Source organism: Macaca thibetana, chromosome 3, assembly GCF_024542745.1.
Source record: "Macaca thibetana thibetana isolate TM-01 chromosome 3, ASM2454274v1, whole genome shotgun sequence".
NCBI lineage: Eukaryota > Metazoa > Chordata > Mammalia > Primates > Cercopithecidae > Macaca > Macaca thibetana.
Genome location: NC_065580.1, coordinates 93356540 through 93377667, shown reverse-complemented (window position 1 = coordinate 93377667; position 21128 = coordinate 93356540). Strand labels below are relative to the sequence as shown.

Genomic DNA, 21128 nt, shown 5'->3' with positions numbered 1-21128 from the left:
TTGAGCTAGTAATTAAAGGTCTGTGAATCAGTTGGAATTGCTTCTGGCTACAAATAAAACTTAACTGACAAAGGTTTCAATTTTAAGAACCTTCAACCTTGGCTAAACAAGAATTGCATCAGTTGTCCATTTAGTGTTGGTGCAGCCACTCAGTGATGCCATTGAGACCCTATATTGATCTATCCATCTGTCTTGTCATTTTCAGCAGATTGGCTTCTGACACTGCCAATTCATGATTGCATGACAGCTGCCGCAGCTGTAGGCACTGTCACACTCACAGACAGGATGTGGGTGGGGAAGAGCAAAAGCAAACTCTCCTCTTGCACTTGCACCATTTAGCAGAAAGCAGCGTCGTTCCCTGAAGGCCCCAGGAGACTTCTACTTATACCTCAGTGGCCAGAATGGTCCTATGCCAATCCTAGCTACAGGGGAGTCTAGGGAAGGAAATCACCATATGGAATTTATATCTATTGTGATTTATCCCCTTGGGTTACAGGTGCACTGTCACCCTGAACAAAAGTGGTGTTCTGTTAACAAAAAAAAAAAAAAAAAAAAAAAAAAAAGGAGAAAATGGCAGCTGTTTGTCATTGGCTAAATAAATACCCTTTTTCTCTGGAAGGGAAATTGTTCTGTTTCACTAGATAACAGAAATGATTTTTAAATGAAACTAAAACTCCTTCCACATGACATCAGATTGATGTTTAACAGAAAGATAAATGGTGCCCGAAAGGAGCTTTTAGGTTTCTTGTTTTTCTTTAGCTCAGTAAAAATAGAAAGTTTTTAGCCATCCGTGGAAGCTATTTTTTGCTTAACTTTTGATTTTGGTAATACATTTCAATATACAGTTTGCTTCCAACAATTGTTTTCATTGTGATAGACATTGTGAGGCAGAACCCAATATATATTTCTACTCATCATATTATTAGCTACCATTTGTTGAGTGTCCCTTATATGCAAGGCATTATAATAGGTGGTTACATCTTCTCTCATTTATGTAAGAGGATATGCCCAGCTGTTACAAAAAGCCCTAGATCAAGTCTGAGTCATCAGACTTAATAAAGAAGAAGAAAACGGAAAGTTTTCAACAACCATTCTAATTTCTACTTCATTCCCAGCCTGTGTGAGGCCACTATAATAAGATACTCTTGACATCTGGGCTCTTAAAATGGAAACCCATTTATTGGTTAAAACAAAGAACAGTCACAACTAGAATTCCCTTCTGTTCCCTTCCCTATCCCTTGGCCCAAGGGTAGGGTTTCTTTTAGAAAGGAAGCAAGACACTCATTATAGAGTCTTAGCTCAGTCATAGCCACCTAACCATCACTGGGGGCCACAGTCATGTGTCCTGGAAAGGCATAGAAGGCATGACCTATGCCCAGAAGGTCTCTGAGTGTGCAGAAGTCCCTCACCTTCAGGCCATTTGGTGATGATTTAGCATGTGGTGTGGATGACTGAGGTCCACCTTCTAACTCTGGTTCACTGCCAACAGATGCTGTGAAGTGCTGTGTTGTTTTCTGGAGTCTTAGCAAAGAGAAGTATAGGCTGACAGCACTCTTGGGCTACCCCATGGCTCTTGGTCATTTGTTGTCTCAGGTAAGCCTAGTTGAAGAGAAGCTCAACAGAGCCAAAGCTGGCAGAAAGGACCAAGAGGCTATAGACTGGTGGGTTGAGGTGAAGGTAGTGGGTACACCATTGGGAAACTAGATACTGGTTTTGGAAGGAAGAAACCATTCAGAAGGAGAAGGGCCAGAGGTACGTATGAACATCCAGGTCAGGAGATGAAAGTTAGATCAATGTCTGGCAAATTAGCAGAGAGTAGACATAGACAGAGAGCAGAGCAACACCTGGGTGCAATTTGTAGAGTTTCCTACTGCATTTCCTTCACTTAACAAAGATTTTGTTTAGTGTGTACTATGTGCCAGAAACTGTTCTAGGTACCAGGAATATAGTAGTGAACAAAACAGACAAAGATCCCTGCCTCTCATTCTCCTTGTAGTTATAACTTGTTTTTTCCACTTACATTCTAATGAGGAAAACAAATTATAAACAAGATCTACACATAAATTATAAGTAAATTATGTAGTATGTTAGTGGTAAATAGTAAGCAGAAACAGAAAGCAGCAAAAGGAGATAAAGGAGTGTAAAGATACTGTGCTTACAACACAGTAGCCACTAGCCTTGTGTGGCTGATGATATTTAAATTAAAGTTAAAAATTCTGCTTCCATGTGATACAAGCCACATTTCCAGTGCTCAAAAGCCTCATAGTGGCCATCCTATTGGACAGTGAAGATAAAGTTTCATCATGCAGAAAGTTCTGTTGGTCAGTGCTTTTATAAAGGGTGCAATATTTAGGTGGGGTGGGTAGTGAAGGTCCTACTGCAATATAACTTTTAAATAAAGACCCAATGGAGTTGATGGGGTTGATGGGCTGATGGGCTGACTCATGAGCCTGTCTAGAGGAAGAGTATTCCAGACAGAGGGAATGGCAAATGCAGAGGTTCAGGAGATGGGAGTGAAGTCCATGTGGCTGGAGCATAGTGGATGGGGTAGAGTAGTAAAAGAGGAGGTCAGAGAAGTGAATGGAGGGAACAGATCCTGAGGCCCTTGTGGGCCTTTGTAAGGACTTTGTATTCTACCCTAAGTGAGATGAGAACCATTAGAGGTTTTGTGCAGAGGAGTTTCATGATCTGACTTAGATTTTAATAGAACCCCTCTGGCTGCTATGATGAGGATAGATTTAAAGTGGGCCAAGGCAGAGGTAGGGGATAAGTGAGGGGATATTGCAATAACCCTGGAAAGAGGTGACAGTGTCTAGGCTGGTAGCAGTGGTGGTGGTGGTGAAAAGTAATCAGATTCAGGTTATTCTTTTGAAGGCTCAGGCAACATGATGCCTGTCTGGGGTGTAGGGTTTAAAAGAGAGAACAGACGAAGGTTTTCTGGTCTGAGCAATAGGAAGGATGGAGTTTTCACTCACTAAGATGGGGAAGACTGGGGGTGGAACCAGTTTGAATAGAATAAGATCAGGAGTTCCTTTTTGGACATGTTAAATGTGATATGCCTGCTCAGCATCCCATGGATGTTCAGCAAGTGGTGGTTGCTGGACTTAGAAATTTGGGACTTGTCAGCCTTGTGGTATTTTAAATCATGAGGCTGGTGATATCCTTAAAGGAGTGGGTTTAAATAGAAAATAGAAGACGTGGTTGGGCTCATGCCTGTAATCCCAGCACTCCGGGAGGCCGAGGCAGGTGGATTGCTTGAGTCCAGGAGCTTGAGACCAACCTGGGCAACATGGTGAAACCCTGTCTCTACTAAAAATAAAAATAAAAATAAAAAAATAGCCAGACATGGCAGTGCGTGCCTGTAATCCGAGCTACTCAGGAGGTTGAGGTGGGAGAATCACCTGAGCCCGGGAGCTCAAGGCTGCAGTGAGCTGAGATTGCACCACTGTACCTCAGCCTCAGCAACCAGAGTGAGATGCTATCCAGAAAGGGAAGGGGAGGAGAGGGGAGAGGAGGGGGTCCAAGACCAGATAGGAGGTTGGTAAAGGAGGCAATAGAAGGAGCAGCCAGTGTTAGAAAAGCCAGGAGAAGGGGGTGCATGAAGCCTAGTGAGGCAGGGTTCACAAAGGAGGAAGGGAGCAAGGTGTCCCATGCAGACATGAGCACTCAGAACTGACAGCTGGATTGAACCCCGTGGTGGGTAATTGATGACCTTGTGAGGAGTAGATATGTTGAGAGATGGGGGTGAAAGTTGTTCACAGTGGGTTCAAGGGAGAATTGAAGCAAGAACAAATGATCCTTTCAAGATATAAAGGTGAGTAGAGAGCTGGTGTAGTAGCCAAGAGAAGAACAGCAAGACCAAGAGAAAGTTGTTGTTGCTGTTTTTGTTTTTTTGTTTTTCAAATGATCCTTATTGAAATATTTTCCATTGTGCGTCTTAACTAGTTGGGCATTCCACAGCACCACCGTTGATGTCACCTATGATGTCATGAGGGTGGCGGCCATCAACATTGCAGCCCACAGACTCGAGAGTCCCCAGTATCTCTTTAATGATTCCAGAGAGTTCTCTGGCTAAAGATCAGTGCCACATGTGTCGAGCAATGTTGACGATCTCATCAAAAGTGACATTTCCACCGTGTTTAATATTTTTCTGTTTCTGTCTCTTGGCGGTTCCTTGAGGGCTTTGATGATCAGGGCAGAGGGAGAAGGCACCACCTCAATCTGGGCCTGTCTGTTCTGAATGGTCAGTTTCACTGTAATCCTCAGATCCTTTCAGTCACTGGTTGCTTTAGCAATGTTATCACCAACCTTTTTTGGAAACAGACCCAGGGGGGCCGATCTTGGGGGCCAACACAGACGTGGCACCCACTTCACCCCCGGTGCACCTCAGGTATATGACTTTGATCTCGTTGGGGTAAAACTTTGGCAGCATGGCAGAGGCGGCTAGATTCAGGATGACCGAAGAAAGTTGCACCTTGGCCTCCTCCCAGCTGAAAGCCGAAAGCCTTGTTGCTGTTTTTTGAAGAGATGCTTGGATTAATAACTTGTTTGTAAGACCTAGTAAAGAGAAAGTTTGAGGACACACGAGCAGAGGAGAAGAAAGACTGGAGGGAAGAGAGATATGGGGAGGAACTGGCATGTGCCAGGAGCCTGGAGACAGGAGGGGAGGCAGAGCCCAGGGCCTGGGTGCAGGCAGAGGAGCAGGTGTGGGGATGAGAACTCAAGGAAGTCCTCTCCTATAGTTTTTAGATCGTTAGTGATACAGGAAACACAGTCATCAGTGCAGAGTGAGTGTGGGAAAGTTTTTAGGAGAGAAGAGAGGTATTTTAGGGAAGTGGGAATGTCAATGGACAAGAGAAATGCTGTCCAATGGCAGCCCAGCCCAAAGACCAACTTGGTGCTGAGACTTTGAAGGGAGACTAGTCAGTGAGGGGAGATCTTCTCCTGGCCAGACCCTCTCCCAAGGCTGGGTGAGATGGAAGATACTGACACATTCCAGAGAATTCCTGATGTGGCAGGCTAGCTCCCAAGAAGCTCTTTCCACCAGCGATGGGCCAGTGGCGTTGGCTTGAACAGACTGTGGTTCCAGCACTTTAATGCAGTTTCTGTCACTGGAGGATTTGTCCAGTGCTGGGATGTGGAGTGAGAGCAAAACCCTGATGCCTCAGGGATGGCTGAAGTGCTGAAGCACACAGGGTGCACTTGGGGAGAGGCCACAGTGTTGGTGACCTCTGCGGGTGTGAATGACCCCAGGCACTTGTTTCAGTGTTGGGGTGGGTGGCTAGGTAATGCTCCTGTGTCAGCGGTTGACGTGTCCAGTGTTGATGTCCTTCCTCAGTGCCATATGCCAACCTTCAGGTTCCAGAGGGCCTTTTGAGTGACCTGCCATGGTTTCTCCATGACTAGCTTCTGGGGTGATGGGGTGGCACCTCACCCTGTCTAAGTTGAAACTCATCACACTGGGTTGTATTTCATGGTCTATTGTCTGTTATCCCTGGGCTGTAAGTGTAAGAACCCTCTCCAACTTTCTTACCACTTTATCCCCGGTGCCTGGCAAAATACCTGAATACATGAATACATACAAGAGGGCAGGTAGGAAGGAAGGATGGGAGGAAGGAAGAGGGAAGGAAGGAAAAAAGAAGGGAAAGGAAAGAAAGAAAGGAAAGGAGGAGGGGAGGAAGGAAGGGACGAGGGGAGGAAGGAAGGAAGGAGCAGACATGGAATCCCTGCCACTATAGTAGGGCTATTCCAATGAGGATTGCAATCATGGATCTGAATCAGTGGTAGCCTCCATAGAGGATGTAGCGATGAGGTAGGGTAGAAGGTAGTGAGTGCCATAAAGAGGGCTTTCAACAGGGCTCTCTAAAACCAGGAAGACACATGTGAGATTGTAGGGCATAACCAGGAAGACTGGGATGCCAGTGCCTGGCCAGATGGGGGTCTGATCCACTCTCCTAAATGACTTCTTTTCTCTCCTGAAAACTTTGCCACACTCACTCTGCACTGATGACTGCGTTTCCTGTGGCACTAAAGATCTAAATCAGAACCGCATTTCTGACCCCCATTCTGATGGGCATCAGAAAAGTGAAAATAAGGAGTGATGGTCCGGATGGGCAAGAGGAAGCAGGAAAGGAGTCCTGGCGAGTAGCTGAGACAGGCCCTGGCCCCCAGCTCTGTGGGGAAGGTGCGGGGTGGGTGTGTTGAAAGGTTGGAGAGGAGGCCCCCTGCAGCTGGGAATCCACACAAGACTGTATTAGTCCGTTTTCACACTGCTAATAAAGACATACCTGAGACTGGGAAGAAAAAGAGGTTTAATTGGACTTACTGTTCCACATGACTGGGGAGGCCTCAGAATCACGGTGGGAGGTGAAAGGCACGTCTTACATGGTGGCAGCAAGAGAAAAATGAGGAAGAAGCAAAAGCAGAAACCCCTAATAAACCCATGAGATCTTGTGAGACTTATTCACTACCATGAGAATAGCATGGGAAAGACTGGCCCCTCCATGATTCAATTACCTCCCCCTGGGTCCCTACCACAACACGTGGAAATTCTGGGAGATACAATTCGAGATTCGGATGGGGACACAGCCAAATCATATCAGGGCACGGCAGCTTTGGTGATCCACCGCTCCTTCCTGCTCCTCCCAGGTAAAGGGGAGTCTCTCTTCAGACTTGCTTCATCCCTTCCCTTTCTTATCCCTCTCCGACTTTTGCACCTTACACCCCAACCTCTGGATTTTGTCTGCAGTTATCCTTTCTTTTTTCAACAGGCCTCTGTACCCACTGTTCTCCCAACCTGGAGAGTTGTTTCCACCCCTGATCCTCACTTGCTAGTTCAGTTCCTTCTTGGTCCTCAGATTTTGCCCTGGGGCAACTTCCTGCCATTTCTATATTCTTCCATTGCATTCTGGGCTACTTCCCTTATGGCACATATGTCGACAGAAATGCCTTATTTCTCTATTTCTAGACTTAAGGAAAGGGAAAGAGATGGATATTTCCCCAGCGGTCCCTCAGTGACAAATGAATGAAGACAACTTTGTCAAAAGAAAACAAAATCCCTGAGTATCCCCTAACTTTGTGCTTGTATTTTTATCCAGCACTGGTGTACTCTCTAAAAGCAAATTCATGCTAAACAGCATTTTAGTCTTTCTGGTTAGCTGGCAAAATTTGCTCCAAATAAATATGTATATATATTTATTATTTAACAATGCTTATGGTTTAAATACATGTGTTTTAGGAGCAACTTTGATCTACCTCATGAGTCCAAGTTTTTTAATTTTGTAAGTTGTGCCTTATGAATATGGGTAAGAGAGGAATCAAAATGAAATTAATGTTTTGTCTTTGGATGGTTAAGAGAACTGCAATATTAAGGACATTAGGATGTCTCAAAATATTAGATGCAAAAATGTGTATTTTTTAAAAATATGTGTGAATTATCAAATATAGAACAAATAGAGGAAGATGGCTGGGTCTGGTGGCTCATTCCTGTAATCCCAGCACTTTGGGAGGCCAAGGTGGGCGGATCACTTGAGGTCAGGAGTTCAAGACCAGCCTGGCCAACATGGTGAAACCCCGTCTCTATTTTTTCTTTTTTTTTTGTTTGAGATGGAGTCTCGCTCTGTTACCCAGGTTAGAGTGCAGTGGCACTATCTCAGCTCACTGCAACCTCTGCCTCAAGCAATTTTCCTGCCTCAGCCTCCGGAATAGCTGGGACTATAGGTGCGTGCCAACAAAGCTGGCTAATGTTTTACATTTTTAGTAGAGACGGGTTTCACCGTATTAGCCAGGATGGCCTCGGTGTCCTGACCTCATGATCCGCCTGCCTCAGCCTCTCAAAGTGCTGGGACTACAGGTGTAAGCCAGCACACCTGGCCAACCCCATCTGTATTAAAAATACAAAAATTAGCTGGGCATGGTGGCACATGCCTGTAATCCCAGTTATTCAGGAATCTGAGGCAGGAGAATCATTTGAACCCAGGAGGTGGAGGTTGCAGCAAGCTGAGATCGTGCCATTGCCCTCCAGCCTGGGCAACAGAGTACTCCATCTTAAAAAAAAAAAAGGCAGGCACATAAAAACATATGTGTTGGAATAAATGTAATAAATAATTATAAAGGCTGAGTGTGGTTGCTCACACTTGTAATCCCAACACTTTGGGAGGCTGAGGTGGGAGTATTGCTTGAGCCCAGGAGACCACCCTGGGCAACATAGTGAGACCCAATCTTTACAAATTAAAAAAAAAAAAAAAAAACTAGCTAGGCATCATGGTGCGTGCCTGTAGTCCCGGCTACTTGGGAGGCTGAGGTGGGAGGATGTCTTGAGCCTGGGAAGTTGAGGCTGCAGTGAGCTATGATTGCACCGTTGCACTCAGCCTGGGAGACAGAGTGAGATCCAGTCTCAACATAATAATGATAATAATTTGTATATTATTTTATAAAATTTTTATTTTATTATTATTATTGTAGGAATACTTTGAAGCCTAAGATGGTGGCATCTTCCTTTAGAGATAATTTTAACTAGCTCCCACCAGATGCATAGTGGACACTAGTCATTTTGTAACACTTTAATCCATGTTCAAGGTTTGAGATTCCCTGCCCATTCGGATGAGGTAGAACTGGACTACAAGTCCACGTGAGCATCAGTTTACTTCAGGTTTACCCTTACTTACATTTAAGATGTAATTACATGGGATCTCAGCTTAAAATGGGAACTGGTTTATCTTAGTCCCCATCTTTGGTAGCATGGACTTCCATAGTCTGTCTTTCTGAGGACAACGAACCTGCTGTTGTATTTCACAGCTGTTGCTTCAGAATCAGCAGATGTCCTCAGGGCACTGTGGGCTTTGTTCTTGGAGGTCTCATGTTCTTCCAAGTGTTTGTCTGATATTTTTTCATTAGCTTGTTGACTCTTTGGAGCTTTTAAGATTTTAACATATATTCTCTCTAGCTTTTAAAATTTATAACTATATTGCATAAAAATAAAGTTATAGATGTACTGCATAAAAGTGTAATTTTACATTCTGTCTTGTAATCCTGCATATTACATGTCCCTGGGGATAAATGCATCTTTGTGGATTTTAACTTGGATCCATCTTTTAGGTCAATGATGAAAACATGCTTTGCCTGCACTACTACTTTGCAGGGAGACCAAATGTGGAACTTTGCCATGTCTATCTTCCTGATAGAATTATATGGACATAATCTGCTTTTATCAGCAGTGTTTGGCTTAGTGGTGGCTGGATATGTATTAATATTTGGGGTCTTAATTGGTGATTGGATTGAAAAGAAACCAAGAAATAAAGGTAATACTCTTACCTGTGACATACATATTTATGTGGTACATTATGACTTCACTGGCTTTTTTGGTTTATTTAGTGAAATAAAATTCATAAATTGCTATGAACTGAATAGCAAAAGAGCATAAGTTAAAAACTCTGGACAAAGTTATACAGCTTTGTGTCATCATTCTCTGATTCTACATGTAAGATGTTTTAGATTTTTGCTAAGTATAGGTTTTTAATACAAATTCCTGAAAAATGCTTTCTTTCTAATATTTTGGCATTACTTATGCATAATATGCTTGTGTTGTTTTTATTAGAAGCAATTTATTTGTGTAAATGATTTTTTTTTTGGTACTGGGTGATCTGTCTAAACTATTCATTAATATCTGGAGACTTATTTGTTTAAATGTAGATCTACTTTTAGCTTTTGGCCATACTGTCTCTTTAAGCTTCTTTGTCCAATAAGAATGTAGGCTATATAAATGTAGGCTTCTCTGAAGCCATACCATTGAAAAGACTAGCTGATTGAAAATCTGGTGTGCTGGTCTTTAGGCTAAATTGGTACCTTCGGTTACAAATTAAATCCAGAAGAATGTAATGTAGCACTAGAACATTTTAAGTTTCTTGACTTACCTAGAATCCAGCTTTTCATATATTTGAGAATCCGTCTCTCAAATATGTTTTCATTCACTTGCGAAGTCCAGCTTTTTTCTCTTTTGGTTGCAAAGGCTTTGTCTTTAGTGAGTTCAAGAGTCTGCTCTTTGCCTCTTAAGCCTGTGATCACCGATGGAAATGCTAACCCTGGTTGCACAGGGATTTGGTCAAATGCAACTACTCTGCATTTTTTTTATTCTATTTTATTTTTTTGAGACAGGGTCTCGATCTGTCGCCCAGGCTGGAGTGCAGTGGCACGATCTTGGCTCACTGCAACCTCTACTTTCCAGGTTCGAGTGATTCTTGTGCTTCAGCCTCACGAGTAGCTGGAATTACAGGTGTGTGCCACCGCGCCTGGCTAATTTTTGTATTTTTAGGAGAGACAGGGTTTCGCCATGTTGGCCAGGCTTGTCTGGAACTCCTGACCTCAAGTGATCGGCCCGCCTTGGCCTCCCAAAGTGCTGGGATTACAGTTGTGAGCCACCGCACCCAGCCTGCTCTGCATTAAATGATGATATAGCTGTGAGCTGCCTGTTAAAACCGAGAGTAAAGATTGGGCTGGGTGTTTCCATTCACAGTTGCTTATGCCTCGCTCTTCACGCAGAACGCCTCCGTCACCACCTGTTGCGCTGTCCTGATGCTTGTGCTCCCCTTCAAGAGGCAGATGGAACAAATCTGGGATGGCTGGCTCACTGTGAGTGTCTCCCGTGTCCCTGTGTCACAGACACCCTGAATGTCCACCAGTTAATGTTTTCTTTGTGGCCCTGCTCACTGATTTTGGATCAGGCTAATCTTTCCTCAGTGTCCTCCTCTCCCCTAATTTGTGAGTCTGAGCTGAAATCCCACTGACATGAAGGCAATAGAACAGCAGAATCTGTGTCTGCAAGGTACAAATTAGCGTCGGCTCTGGCTCTGATGGGGTGGGAGGAAGAAAATGCTTAGCATTAACACAATAGCACTGGGCTCCAAACCTACATTGAATCTTTTTCTCTCTAAGGTCTTTGTGTTCATTTAGATGTTCCTTGAGCTGTCAGATAAATAACTGTATGCACTGCAGTGGGGCGGGAAAATCTATTCTCAGGTTCCAAACTTCCTTTCCCCTCCTTCAGTAGGTGGCCTACTGTGCACTGGTGACCACCCTAGTGGCCTTGGCAAACCTGGCTGGCATGGCACTGACCATCACCATTCAGAGGGACTGGATCGTGAGCTGACGGGTGACAACAGAGGCCGGCTGGTTGGTGAGTGGTACCACCCTGGGTACTGATCCTCTGATCAGCTGAGAAGTAGAGAGCTGACAAGGCAATCAGGGCTCTGAGAGAGGCTGACAACAGGCTTTAAGAACATGTTATTTGGAGTCAACGAGACCTGGGTTTGAGTTTGAATTCAGCTAAAACCAGCTGTGCCTCTTACTAGATGCATACTCCAGGGCAAGTTACGTGATTTTCCTCAACTGTAGAATGAGGGAAATAAAGTCACATACACACACACACACACACACACACACACACACACAGAGCTCAGCTGTGGGAAGGATTCTAAGAGATACAGGATCTGGAAAGCACTTAACACTATATCTGCATGTAGGAGTCACCTAAGAAATGATTGGTACTGTATTATCTAAAGAATATATAGGCTGGGCGCGGTGGCTCACGCCTCTAATCCCAACGCTTTGGGAGGCCAAGACGGGCAGACCATGAGATCAGGAGATCAAGATCATCCTGGCCAACATGGTGAAACCCTGTCTCTACTAAAAATACAAAAATTAATGGGGCGTGGGCACGCACCTGTAGTCCCAGCCACGTGGGAGGCTGAGGCAAGAGAATTGCTTGAACTCAGGAGGTGGAGGTTGCAGTGAGCCGAGATCGCGCCACTGCACTCCAGCCTGGCCAACAGAGCAAGACTGTCTCAAAAAAAAAAAAAAAAAAAGAAAAAGAAAAATAATATATAGGCTGTATTTTTAGGAGAGAAGGCTCTCAAAATGTATCACAGAGGTACCTTGGCAATTTTAGGCCTAGAAAATAAGTAAATTAAAAGATTTATTGGCCAGGCTTGGTGGTTCATGGCTGTAATCCTGGAATTTTGGGAGGCCAAGGTGGGAGGATGGCTTGAGGCCAGGAGTTCAAGGCCAGCCTGGCAACATAGGGATACACTGTCTCTACAAAAGAAAAAAGAAGGCCATGTGTGGTGGCTCACATCTGTAATCCGAGCACTTTGGGAGGCTGAGGCAGGTGGATCATCTGAGGTCAGGAGTTTGAGAATAGCCTGACCACATGCAGAAACCCCATTTCTACTAAGAATACAAAATTAGCCAGGTGTGGTGGCACATGCCTGTTATCCCAGCTACTCGGGAGGCTGAGGTAGGAGAATTGCTTGAACCTGGGAGGTAGAGGTTGTGGTGAGCCAAGATCGCACCATTGCACATATATATATTTCTTAATTCGGGCCAGTGATAAGCTTCCACTTTCAAAAAAAAAAAAAAAATCTTCAAGTGTAACTGTGAATTGTCATTGATAATAAAGGTAAAAAAATATTTTTTTTTAATAATGGAGCTAAACGAAAGAATCTGGCATTTTTGCTTTTTCTCCCATTTGCAAAACTTGGATCATTCACATTGAGATATATACACATTGCCAACTTAAAGCTGAAGATCTCATCCTACTCTCTATTTGTGTGGGTGGTACTCTGCTAGAAAAGGTGTGTGATCATGGATGGCCAAGATAAAGGAAGCTATTAAAGAGGAGTCTATAGAAATCATGCCTTGCAAAGACTAGGAACCCTTTATAATCATGTTTTCTTTTAAACTACACTTATTTGGATGTACTCTGGCTTAAATAACAGCACCTAAAATAAAACAGCTATGTGGATAAAAGCCAAGTAACATGGTGTCCTCTGTCTCTGGGTGAAGAAAGTCTTCCTATTCTTTGTTAATTAAATTAAAAAAAAAAAGATAAAGCACAGAATTTATTACAATTAAAAAAATAATATTGTAAATATATCCTTCGATGATGATGGAATAGTGAAGCTAATAAGCTTCATAGTCACACTGCTTGGGTTGGATTCTCAGCTCAGCCATGTGCCCTCTCTGTGACTTTGAACAAGTAAAATCACCTCTCTGTGCCCCAGTTTCCTAACTTGTAAAAAGGAAACACTATTGACCTGTAAGAGTTGTTGCGAGGATTAAGATGAATAGATGTAGAAAGCTTAGAACTATTGCCTGGCACAGAGTAAGTGTTCAACTAATTCTGTCCTCTACCCTCCTCTTGTCACCTTGCTCCCCTGACAAACATGTTGGTTATAATAATGGCGTTAATACTACTATAGTTGTTAAGATAATGGGTTGTGTTGGGAAAGAGTGCTGAGATGGGAGTTAAAATAATTAGCTACAAGTAACACAGTCTCTCTGTTTCTCAGTTTATTTATCTGTTAATTGTCCAAGTTCCAATAGAATTGATCTTGAAGGTCTTTTCCTGGTTGCAAATCCTACGGCTAATCTATAGTTAAATCCAAAGGGATCTTTCTTGTTTTCACCATAATTACATGGCTAGCAAATCTAGTAAATGCATGATGTTAAATTCACCAGAAGGAAGGACTCACCCACTAAGTTGCAATGTTTCCTTCCTCTCACTTACAGGGATGAATGCAACAGTCCAGCAGAAGGACCAGATCATCAATATATTTGCTCCCCTGTCTGTGGGTCAAGTGATGACATATACATCTCATGTGATCAGTTGTTGTTTCATTCTTGGATGGAACTTTGTTTCACTTCTTGTAGTTTCTATTTCTGTCCAGGGTTTATCAGCTAGTTCACCGATTGGCTATAAAACCCCAGCAACACACAGAGGGGCACTTCCTAGAAAGGCAACAGGAGGCTGTGAACATTCAAGGTAATGCAAACTCAGAGGGAGTTCCTGTTCTTTTCCTCTCCTTTATGTCAGTGTTTTTTTTCCAGAACTCTTCTTTCCAGAACTCTTGAAAGTTCTGATCATAATCTGATCATAATCTCAACATTTTATCTGCAAATGTGCCTAGAAACAGTGACAAATGAGAGGGCTCCAGCTGTGCCATTGGTCATGCAGTTCATAGGGCTGATCTTATTGGTGGGGCAGGCAGGGCTGCCTTATACACAGGTTGTGCCCTGTCTGGGGACTCCATTCAGAGAGACTGACACCACCATGGGACTGTGCAGTATACAACGTGCACAACCTGTCCCACAGTCCTGGGGGCAATTACTCCTCCAATCTCACTTACGAACATCCTCCCCAAAGATACTAGAGAGGCAACTGTGTCAGAGTATGGGCTGCTCTTTGGTCAAGACAATATGATGAATTGGTCATTCCTGTTATCAACAGTATTTTTTTTTAAATCAGAAATTCCCAAACAGTATGGTGGGAATAAAAGAAAGGGGGCTTTGCCAGTAGATATGACCTCAATCTCCCAAAGAAAGAGCCAGCACTGCATACTGGCTGTGTTGCCCATCTGCCTGGTACAGCACAGTCCAGGAATTGCTTCTGCTCTCAGTTTCTTTTTATGTACTTCTTATAATTCATTCTCTTTTCTCTCAAGTTATTTTGCAGTTAAAGTCCACCAGATCTCATTACACAAATAAAATATATGTATTTGCAGAGACAGATAAACAGAGATACATATTTAGATGAGGGATGAATAGATAGATATGTAAGCAGATAGATGAATAGATAGAGTAAGCTGTATTCTTCCCCTCTGCGGCTATTACCTGTGTGACCATGCAAAGTTAGTTTATTCACATTCTGTCTTACTATCTGTAAATTAAGGACCACAAAGGAAGTGATATCATACAGATGTTATGACAATTAAATAAGATAGTTTATGTAAAGCCCAATTTTACTCCCTGGCATATAGTAAAACTTAAGCCAATGTTAGCTATTTTTTTTTCATTGTTGTTGTCATTGTGATCTTTTTAAAAATTGTTCTGGCAATACATTCATTTCTGCAATTAAGAGCTTAATCCTTCCCACACTTCTTGGTCTAGAATGGATCTGGCCCACCTGCCCCTTTCTCCTTCCTCCACAGTTCTATTTGGTTCCTCTAGTCCTTTGCAGGATTTGTCTTAATTTGCACTAAATACCCCTCACAATGGTGTGTGTGTATATGTGTGTGTGTGTATATATATTATACATATATATAATATACATATATATAATATACGTATATACATATATATATATATATATATATATATATATATATATATATATATGTTTTGAGACGGAGTTTCGCTCTGTCACCCAGGCTGCAGTACAGTGGCGTGATCTCGGCTCACTGCAACCTCCGCCTCCTGGGTTCAAGTGATTCTCCTGCCTCAGCCTCCCGAGTAGCTGGGATTACAGGCATGTGCCACCATGCCTGGTAACTTTTGTATTTTTAGTAGAGACGTGGTTTCACCGTGTTGGTCAGGCTGATCTCCAACTCCTAACCTTGTGATCCACCCGCCTCGGCCTCCCAAAGTGCTGGGATTACAGGCATGAGTCACCACACTCGGCGGTTATATATTTTTAATCTGCTTATAATTGTTGTTTATTCTATCTTGGAAGACTGAAAGGTATTTAGCTTTTTTCACATAAGTGTCTGTTTCTTCAGAAAAATAACTAAAGGAAATATCTATCACTATTTCCTGGAGCTCATGACTGAGTTCCAAGCATGTAGCATTTTGTCTTCTACAAAATGTGTCCTCCTCTTCCTCCTTCTTTCAGTGCCATCTTCCTGGCTTGACTGTGTGTTAGTTTGGGTTCTCTCAAGAGTAATCCCAGAGACAAAGATTTGGGGTGAAAATTAATCTATTAATATTTGGAAGGTGATTCCAGGAAGCATGGTGAGGGAATGGGAAGTGAGACTGAGAAGGGAGAAAAGCCAATAAAAGGTGTGTTAATGTATAGGTTACTGCTGATGGCCACTGGGCTCAATCCTTTTGGTGACCTTTTGAGAAACCGTGTAGGATACACCTCAGAACTGTCCCACCAAGGCCCAAGGAAACTAGGATGTTTATCGACCAACTCTTGTCTGTTTTTGGTTGAGAGTTGTTCTCAGGGCAACTTACAGCTCACCCCTCATGTTCCTGTGGCTGGAGAGGGATCTTCAGGCAAAGAGACACAGGTGCTTAGGGTAGGAGGCCATCAGTGTACACAGGAATTGTCCAACAAAGAAGCAGATAACACTGGGGATGGGTTGAGGGGAGATCAACAGGCACTGACTTAAAGCTTGTTTGGATTTTATTTTGGGTGAAATGGACTGTTGGGTAATCAATGGTGGATTCATCTACAAGCCCAGGACTTTGGAAAAGCCAAAGGAACACAGGTTTAACCTTGAAGAACAGACCACAACCTCAGGTTTTCCTTTTCACCTTCTCTGCATGTGCCATGAGGGATGGGAAGCCTACTGCAGGCAGATGGTCTTCTTAGCTGGCTTGGGCTTAGTCTTCCTCTACATGACAGTTCTGGGGTCTGGCTGTATCATCACTGGCTATGCCTGCACCCAAGAGGTTGGAGACTCCCTGCTTAGCATCCTCATGGCCCTTTCAACTCTCTCTGGCCTGATGGGCACCATTCTCTTCACCCAACTTAGGGGGCACTATGGCTTAGTCACAACTGGAGTCATATCTAGCCAGTTCCATTTAGGTTGTCTAACGCTGTGCATGTTTTCTGTCTTTGCTCCTGGAAATCCTTTTGATCTGGCTGCTTTGTCACTTCCATTAAGCAAAAATCCTTCAAACCATGAGTTGTTGGTCCAGTGGATGGAAGAACGGTCCAGAGGAGTGGCTTGGTTCACGTTTCTTTCAAAGGGATAAACATGTGTCTGGTTCTCTTTTAGCAACTCATGGTAAGACTTGGGACACTCAGAGTCCTGCTGTTTGAAGGCCAGCAGGACCCTGAGCATTCTGAGTCTTCCATCTCCATTATCTTCCTCTTCTCAGCTGTGATCCTGGCAAGAATCGGTGAACAGCAGATCATATGTGGCAAGGGATTCTGCAGCTTGCGATGTTGCTAAGTGCAATCTTAGAAGCATTTGATGGCCTCACCACTGTACTATTGTGTCTTCATCATTCATTCATGCAGAGCCTGTTATGTGACCGGAACTGTGTTAGACAGTGGGGATACAAGAGTTATTTGATCACACAGAGTGTTAGCGCTATGGAGTTTACAGTCTGACCAATAAGTAAGTAGTTAACAACAGTCAACAACACAGAGTGACAGGAGCTTTGATAGGGAAGAGCAAAGCATTGGGGACACATGGGAGGGATACCAAATGTGGCCTTGTGGGTTAGGGAAGCCTTCCTAGAAAGAGGCACAATTAAGAAATCCCTAAAGAGCAAGCTAGGCAGGTGACGGGGCAGACTGTTCCAGGCAAGCCAGAAGCAGTGGTGCAAAGGTGAACACTGGGAGATGCGGGGAAGTGAAAATAGTTATTTCCTGGGTGTCAAGCATGTAAATGCTACAGATGATGTCTACATTAAAGAACTATATTGACCTGAGTCCTTTTTCTGCAGAACTGGGATAAGGAGAGAGGAAAGAGAGCAGCTTGCGGGGGGGAATGGCAAGTCTTTCCTTAGCTGCCTGGGGGAGGGTAGCGCAATTCTTCCCCAAGAACAGTGTGTCTAGCCTTGAGAGTCTACAAGGTACTTGGGTTAGGAGGCCATCAGTGTACACAGGAATTGTCCAACAAAGCAGATGAGACTGGGGATGGGTTGAGGGGAGATGGACAGGCACTGACTTAAAGCTTATCTGGATTTTAAACCTTGTACCTCCTAACCCTACCTTGCGTTAAAGCTTGTACCGCCTACCCCAAGTACCTGTCTTTGCTCCTGGTCTGCTCCAAATACTTGTTGTCTGAACTCTGCCATCAAGTATGTGTCGTTCATACTTGGCAGCAAGGACATATCTGGTTTTGCAAGTGCGTATATTAAAAACAAATATTTAAAAAATGTTGGTCATGTGATGCCTGCCAACTCCAAAAGTGACATGTTTGGGATCAATGGTGATGGTGATAGAAACCACTTAATAGCACACTGGCCCTAGTGATTAGACCTGCAGATTCCCAACCTGTGAAGAGACTGGGCCATGCTGTTTGACATGGAATCCCCACAATCAGGTTTCTGCCAAGAAAACATCATTTCTTTGAGCCTTTTCCTTCCTCCTCAATTCAAAGTCACCACCTGCAAAGCCCCTCTCTGAGGCCACAGCTCAGAGCCAGGGATTCCTCACCCCCAGGCTAGAAACAGGGTGGGGAGAGTGGAAACTGTGGCAGTGAGTGGTGGAAGTTGTAGATCAAAAACCCCCTCATTCACCAGCCCTTCCCACACCTCTTCCATGCACCACATTCTCTACCCCAGGCACTGAGTTGAAGCAAGGTCCCTGCCCTCCTAGGACTCAGAGCTGCACCTTCTAATCTCTGAGGCCACAGTGGGGTGGGACCATGGGGTTGGGGAAGGTGTTCCTGACTTCTGCTGTGGCGACCCAGAACCCCTTGGTCTACAGAAGCTTTGAAATACTGGGAGAGAGGAAATAAGAATGTTGTAGCCTCAATTAATGAGGTTAGAAAACCATGAGCTAGCCTGGGAGTCTCCTTCCTTTGATGGAATATGCATGTATGAGAAAAAAACTGTGCTCCTAATTCCAAATGATTTAAAAACCTATTCTTTCATCTAGAGATTATCTAGCCTCTAAAATACTTTAAGTTGGGTACCTGATGGGTAGATTATCCTTTATTGGGGTATTTGACTTGCACTTCTAGTCTTTAATTGCACAAAACTGAAGAACAGATTAGCCATTTAAAATTTGTGCAATTCACATTATATTACATTAAAGTATTTAGTTCAAAACGAAAAAATAAAAGTCCACTAGCAACTCCCGTTTACTAGGATAATTTGGCGCTTACTGACACAAAGGAAATGATCACATTTGGAAAACACCAAAGCTCACTGCAGTGCCTGCGATCCGGAAAAACATTCAGTATAAGAGACACTTGGCGTTTTCTCTATTGCAGTAAGTAATCTTTCTTTTTGTATCCAGAATGAGGATTCCAGAGTCATAGAAATCTTTTAATTTTTTGTTTTATGGTTTTACTCTGCAAGATATTTGGATTAATTTTTTTTTTTTTTTTTTTTTTGAGATGGCTTCTTGCTGTGTTGCTCAGACTCTTCTCAAACTCCTGGGCTCAAGCAATCCTCCCACCTCAGCCTCCCTGGTGGCTGGGACTACAGGCATGTGCACAGTGCCCAGCAGAAACACAGTACACTCTCAACACTCATGAGGGATAAAGCTCAGGCCCCGGGGCCATACTGTCTGATGATGTTGGCAAGTTACCGAAACTCCAGGTCACTATTTCCTTTTCCATAAGATGGGGATAAGAATAATAATGGTAGTTACTTATCAGGGAAATCAGAGGATACACTGAAACAATTTCCATAGGTAACATGTTTAGCACAGAACTTTCTCAGAGGAAAGACTTGTCCTCATTGTCATCATATTTTTGTTACAATTTTGGTGGCTTTCACAAGTGTTGCTGTGTGAGGTCTGGGGTGCAGGGTGGGTAGTAATGAGAGGTGATAATGTGTTAACATCCCTCAGTCTCGCTGCCTCCTCGGCCTCGACATCCACTGTGGCGGCGCTTGAGGAGCCCTTCAACCCGCCACTGCACTGTGGGAGCACCTCTCTGGGCTGGCCTAGGCCGGAGCGGGCTCCCTCTGCTTGCCGGGAGGTGTGGAAGAAGAGGCGCGGAGGGCAACCGGGGCTGCGTGCAGCGCTCACAGTCTAGCGCCAGTTCTGGCGGGCGCGGGCTCAGCGGGCCCAGCACTCGGAGCAGCCAGCCGGCGCCGCCGGCCCAAGGCAGTGAGGGGCTTAGCACCCGGGCCAGCAGCTGCGGAGGTTGCGCCGGGTCTCCCAGCACTGCTGACCCCCATGCACCGCTCTCTCGCCGGGCCTCAGCCGCCTCCCCGCGGGGCAGGGTTCGGGACCTGCAGCCCGCCATGTCCCAGCCCTCCTCTCCGCCGTGGGCTCCCCCGCCGCCGAATGGGGACGCCGCTCCCTGCTCCGTGGCGCCCCAGCCATCGACTGCCCAAGGGCTAAGGAGTGCGGGCGCACAGCATGGGACTGGAGGGCAGCTCTGCCTGCAGCCCCGGTGTCGGATCCACTAGGTGAAGGCAGCTGGGCTCCTGAATCTATTGGGACTTGGAGAACCTTTATGTCTAGCTAAGGGATTGTAAATACACCAATCAGCACCCTGTGTCTAGCTCAAGGTTTGTAAATACACCAGGATAATGCCACTGCACCCTGACAGAGCGAGACTTTGTCCCCCCCCCCCCCCCAAAAAAAAGCCAGGCATAGTGGTGGCACCTGTAAGTGTAGCTACTCGGGAGGCTGAGGCAGGAGAATGGTTTGAACCTGGGAGGTGGAGGTTGCAGTGAGCCAAGATCACGCCATTGCACTCCAGTCTGGGCGACAAGAGCAAAACTCCTTCTCAAAAAAAAAAAAAAAAGGCACCAGTGCTGTAAATGATGAATCATTTCATTTGTTAGCATGGCTAACACTATTGGGCCTGGTGGCTGTGATGATGGATCCTCTCCCTGGGAGAGGTGGCTTGAGGCCTACCTTGGTATTCAGTGTGTATCACCAAGCAGGGGGCTCATCTAGCTGCTTGCTCAGTAACTACTTATTTCCATTCTGATGGAAACTAAGTTACAGTACTTTGGCTACAGTAAGATTTGATGCATTGAGTCACTTTGCATTTTAAAATTGAACTGTAACTCTTTATGCCCTCAGTTTAGAAATAATTCTCAGTGCATCATTAACCCTGACTTCTTTGAGTGCTTCACATTATACCATGGCAGCATTTTACAAATACTTCCTAACTTTGTAAGCACTGCTTGCTAAGATCAAGTGGGAATTTTACAGGTGAACTCTGGGTCAGAGTCCAGAGTGAATCGAGGTCCTTTGCAGGCCAAGCCCCGAGAGACATGGAGGCCAGCCAGAGTGGTCAGGACAGCTGAGGAGGATGAAGTATGGGGGACCTGATCTAGACCTCCATATGGTAGCCCCAGCAGGGTGGCTGGAGCAGCCCGGGAGGACAAAGGGACTGTCTGGTACTCTGCAAAGGCAGACACTGGAGGACACAGCACATTATCTCCAAATTATTCTTCAGAGCTAAGTGCAGGGATCAGGACAGAGG

At 44.5% G+C, this 21128-nt stretch overlaps 2 protein-coding genes and 1 pseudogene across 23 annotated transcripts in view; 1 reads left to right on the top strand and 2 right to left on the bottom strand.

Annotated features, from left to right (window-relative positions):
- Positions 1 to 21128, bottom strand: part of NUP42 (nucleoporin 42) — a 1164542-nt gene that overhangs the window by 302801 nt on the left and 840613 nt on the right. The window lies entirely within an intron of this gene.
- The window catches only part of TOMM7 (translocase of outer mitochondrial membrane 7), a 540985-nt gene that overhangs the window by 467673 nt on the left and 52184 nt on the right, over positions 1 to 21128 (top strand). The window contains exon 1 of one of the 22 annotated variants that reach the window (XM_050783172.1): positions 2763 to 2766. The exons of 17 other annotated variants lie outside the window; for them this stretch is intronic. The gene's annotated coding sequence lies outside the window, so the exon portion shown is untranslated. Of the gene's footprint in view, positions 1 to 2762; positions 2767 to 4343; positions 4348 to 17291; positions 17296 to 19479; positions 19485 to 20579; positions 20584 to 21128 lie in introns of those variants that run through there. 4 more of the 22 variants (XM_050783179.1, XM_050783177.1, XM_050783163.1 and 1 more) reach the window with 4 other exon arrangements.
- LOC126950031 (60S ribosomal protein L12-like) lies at positions 3502 to 4630 on the bottom strand (annotated as a pseudogene).